Source organism: Musa acuminata, unplaced genomic scaffold, assembly GCF_036884655.1.
Source record: "Musa acuminata AAA Group cultivar baxijiao unplaced genomic scaffold, Cavendish_Baxijiao_AAA HiC_scaffold_1126, whole genome shotgun sequence".
In the NCBI taxonomy this organism is placed as follows: Eukaryota; Viridiplantae; Streptophyta; class Magnoliopsida; order Zingiberales; family Musaceae; genus Musa; species Musa acuminata.
Window position 1 is genome coordinate 1442007 of NW_027021339.1, and position 5000 is coordinate 1447006.

Genomic DNA, 5000 nt, shown 5'->3' on the forward strand with positions numbered 1-5000 from the left:
TCTTTGCTAGATTGGGCTTTCGTATAGCATGGACGGTGCTGCTTCTCGCTTCGCTCGCTGTTCGCCGCTCGCCGCTCGCTCGCGCAGCCAAAAATGGCCAGTTTTGGCCCGTTTTTGGGCTGTTTTGGCCTGTTTTTGGTCTGTTCTGGCGTGGCGCGGTGACCGTCGTGAGCGGAGCAAAACGTCAGCCATCTCAGCACCTTGGAACCCCCCGGGTGGCACAGGGCTGGATGGGGCTTTCGTATAGCAGGGACGGTGCTGCCTCACGCTTCGCTCGCTGTTCGCCGCTCGCCGCTCGCTCGCGCAACCTAAAATGGCCAGTTTTGGCCCGTTTTTGGGCTGTTTTGGCCTGTTTTTGGTCCGTTCTTGCGTGGCACGGCGACCGTCGTGAGCGGAGCAAAACGTCAGCCATCTCAGCACCCTGGAACCCCCCGGGTGGCACAGGGCTGGATGGGGCTTTCGTATAGCAGGGACGGTGCTGCCTCTCGCTTCGCTCGCTGTTCGCCGCTCACCGCTCGCTCGCTCAGCCAAAAATGGCCAGTTTTGGCCCGTTTTTGGGCTGTTTTGGCCTGTTTTTGGTCCGTTCTTGCATGGCGCGGTGACCGTCGTGAGCGGAGCAAAACGTCAGCCATCTCAGCACCCTGGAACCCCCCGGGTGGCACAGGGCTGGATGGGGCTTTCGTATAGCAGGGACGGTGCTGCCTCACGCTTCGCTCGCTGTTCGCCGCTCGCCGCTCGCTCGCGCAGCCAAAAATGACCAGTTTTGGCCCGTTTTTGGGCTGTTTTGGCCTGTTTATGGTCCGTTCTTGCGTGGTGCGGTGACCGTCGTGAGCGGAGCAAAACGTCAGCCATCTCAGCACCCTGGAACCCCCCGGGTGGCACAGGGCTGGATGGGGCTTTCGTATATAGCAGGGACGGTGCTGCCTCTCGCTTCGCTCGCTGTCCGCCGCTCGCCGCTCGCTCGCGCAGCCAAAAATGGCCAGTTTTGGCCCGTTTTTGGGCCGTTTTGGCCAGTTTTTGGCCTGTTCTTGCATTGCGCGGTGACCGTCGAGAGCGGAGCAAAACGTCAGCCATCTCAGCACCCTGGAACCCCCCGGGTGGCACAGGGCTGGATGGGGCTTTCGTATAGCAGGGACGGTGCTGCCTCTCGCTTCGCTCGCTGTCCGCCGCTCGCCGCTCGCTCGTGCAGCCAAAAATGGCCAGTTTTGGCCCGTTTTTGGGCCGTTTTGGCCAGTTTTTGGCCTGTTCTTGCATTGCGCGGTGACCGTCGAGAGCGGAGCAAAACGTCAGCCATCTCAGCACCCTGGAACCCCCCGGGTGGCACAGGGCTGGATGGGGCTTTCGTATAGCAGGGACGGTGCTGCCTCTCGCTTCGCTCGCTGTCCGCCGCTCGCCGCTCGCTCGTGCAGCCAAAAATGGCCAGTTTTGGCCCGTTTTTGGGCCGTTTTGGCCAGTTTTTGGCCTGTTCTTGCATTGCGCGGTGACCGTCGAGAGCGGAGCAAAACGTCAGCCATCTCAGCACCCTGGAACCCCCCGGGTGGCACAGGGCTGGATGGGGCTTTCGTATAGCAGGGACGGTGCTGCCTCTCGCTTCGCTCGCTGTCCGCCGCTCGCCGCTCGCTCGTGCAGCCAAAAATGGCCAGTTTTGGCCCGTTTTTGGGCCGTTTTGGCCAGTTTTTGGCCTGTTCTTGCATTGCGCGGTGACCGTCGAGAGCGGAGCAAAACGTCAGCCATCTCAGCACCCTGGAACCCCCCGGGTGGCACAGGGCTGGATGGGGCTTTCGTATAGCAGGGACGGTGCTGCCTCTCGCTTCGCTCGCTGTCCGCCGCTCGCCGCTCGCTCGTGCAGCCAAAAATGGCCAGTTTTGGCCCGTTTTTGGGCCGTTTTGGCCAGTTTTTGGCCTGTTCTTGCATTGCGCGGTGACCGTCGAGAGCGGAGCAAAACGTCAGCCATCTCAGCACCCTGGAACCCCCCGGGTGGCACAGGGCTGGATGGGGCTTTCGTATAGCAGGGACGGTGCTGCCTCTCGCTTCGCTCGCTGTCCGCCGCTCGCCGCTCGCTCGTGCAGCCAAAAATGGCCAGTTTTGGCCCGTTTTTGGGCCGTTTTGGCCAGTTTTTGGCCTGTTCTTGCATTGCGCGGTGACCGTCGAGAGCGGAGCAAAACGTCAGCCATCTCAGCACCCTGGAACCCCCCGGGTGGCACAGGGCTGGATGGGGCTTTCGTATAGCAGGGACGGTGCTGCCTCTCGCTTCGCTCGCTGTCCGCCGCTCGCCGCTCGCTCGTGCAGCCAAAAATGGCCAGTTTTGGCCCGTTTTTGGGCCGTTTTGGCCAGTTTTTGGCCTGTTCTTGCATTGCGCGGTGACCGTCGAGAGCGGAGCAAAACGTCAGCCATCTCAGCACCCTGGAACCCCCCGGGTGGCACAGGGCTGGATGGGGCTTTCGTATAGCAGGGACGGTGCTGCCTCTCGCTTCGCTCGCTGTCCGCCGCTCGCCGCTCGCTCGTGCAGCCAAAAATGGCCAGTTTTGGCCCGTTTTTGGGCCGTTTTGGCCAGTTTTTGGCCTGTTCTTGCATTGCGCGGTGACCGTCGAGAGCGGAGCAAAACGTCAGCCATCTCAGCACCCTGGAACCCCCCGGGTGGCACAGGGCTGGATGGGGCTTTCGTATAGCAGGGACGGTGCTGCCTCTCGCTTCGCTCGCTGTCCGCCGCTCGCCGCTCGCTCGTGCAGCCAAAAATGGCCAGTTTTGGCCCGTTTTTGGGCCGTTTTGGCCAGTTTTTGGCCTGTTCTTGCATTGCGCGGTGACCGTCGAGAGCGGAGCAAAACGTCAGCCATCTCAGCACCCTGGAACCCCCCGGGTGGCACAGGGCTGGATGGGGCTTTCGTATAGCAGGGACGGTGCTGCCTCTCGCTTCGCTCGCTGTCCGCCGCTCGCCGCTCGCTCGCGCAGCCAAAAATGGCCAGTTTTGGCCCGTTTTTGGGCCGTTTTGGCCAGTTTTTGGCCTGTTCTTGCATTGCGCGGTGACCGTCGAGAGCGGAGCAAAACGTCAGCCATCTCAGCACCCTGGAACCCCCCGGGTGGCACAGGGCTGGATGGGGCTTTCGTATAGCAGGGACGGTGCTGCCTCTCGCTTCGCTCGCTGTCCGCCGCTCGCCGCTCGCTCGTGCAGCCAAAAATGGCCAGTTTTGGCCCGTTTTTGGGCCGTTTTGGCCAGTTTTTGGCCTGTTCTTGCATTGCGCGGTGACCGTCGAGAGCGGAGCAAAACGTCAGCCATCTCAGCACCCTGGAACCCCCCGGGTGGCACAGGGCTGGATGGGGCTTTCGTATAGCAGGGACGGTGCTGCCTCTCGCTTCGCTCGCTGTCCGCCGCTCGCCGCTCGCTCGTGCAGCCAAAAATGGCCAGTTTTGGCCCGTTTTTGGGCCGTTTTGGCCAGTTTTTGGCCTGTTCTTGCATTGCGCGGTGACCGTCGAGAGCGGAGCAAAACGTCAGCCATCTCAGCACCCTGGAACCCCCCGGGTGGCACAGGGCTGGATGGGGCTTTCGTATAGCAGGGACGGTGCTGCCTCTCGCTTCGCTCGCTGTCCGCCGCTCGCCGCTCGCTCGTGCAGCCAAAAATGGCCAGTTTTGGCCCGTTTTTGGGCCGTTTTGGCCAGTTTTTGGCCTGTTCTTGCATTGCGCGGTGACCGTCGAGAGCGGAGCAAAACGTCAGCCATCTCAGCACCCTGGAACCCCCCGGGTGGCACAGGGCTGGATGGGGCTTTCGTATAGCAGGGACGGTGCTGCCTCTCGCTTCGCTCGCTGTCCGCCGCTCGCCGCTCGCTCGCGCAGCCAAAAATGGCCAGTTTTGGCCCGTTTTTGGGCCGTTTTGGCCAGTTTTTGGCCTGTTCTTGCATTGCGCGGTGACCGTCGAGAGCGGAGCAAAACGTCAGCCATCTCAGCACCCTGGAACCCCCCGGGTGGCACAGGGCTGGATGGGGCTTTCGTATAGCAGGGACGGTGCTGCCTCTCGCTTCGCTCGCTGTCCGCCGCTCGCCGCTCGCTCGTGCAGCCAAAAATGGCCAGTTTTGGCCCGTTTTTGGGCCGTTTTGGCCAGTTTTTGGCCTGTTCTTGCATTGCGCGGTGACCGTCGAGAGCGGAGCAAAACGTCAGCCATCTCAGCACCCTGGAACCCCCCGGGTGGCACAGGGCTGGATGGGGCTTTCGTATAGCAGGGACGGTGCTGCCTCTCGCTTCGCTCGCTGTCCGCCGCTCGCCGCTCGCTCGTGCAGCCAAAAATGGCCAGTTTTGGCCCGTTTTTGGGCCGTTTTGGCCAGTTTTTGGCCTGTTCTTGCATTGCGCGGTGACCGTCGAGAGCGGAGCAAAACGTCAGCCATCTCAGCACCCTGGAACCCCCCGGGTGGCACAGGGCTGGATGGGGCTTTCGTATAGCAGGGACGGTGCTGCCTCTCGCTTCGCTCGCTGTCCGCCGCTCGCCGCTCGCTCGTGCAGCCAAAAATGGCCAGTTTTGGCCCGTTTTTGGGCCGTTTTGGCCAGTTTTTGGCCTGTTCTTGCATTGCGCGGTGACCGTCGAGAGCGGAGCAAAACGTCAGCCATCTCAGCACCCTGGAACCCCCCGGGTGGCACAGGGCTGGATGGGGCTTTCGTATAGCAGGGACGGTGCTGCCTCTCGCTTCGCTCGCTGTCCGCCGCTCGCCGCTCGCTCGCGCAGCCAAAAATGGCCAGTTTTGGCCCGTTTTTGGGCCGTTTTGGCCAGTTTTTGGCCTGTTCTTGCATTGCGCGGTGACCGTCGAGAGCGGAGCAAAACGTCAGCCATCTCAGCACCCTGGAACCCCCCGGGTGGCACAGGGCTGGATGGGGCTTTCGTATAGCAGGGACGGTGCTGCCTCTCGCTTCGCTCGCTGTCCGCCGCTCGCCGCTCGCGCAGCCAAAAATGGCCAGTTTTGGCCCGTTTTTGGGCCGTTTTGGCCAGTTTTTGGCCTGTTCTTGCATTGCGCGGTGA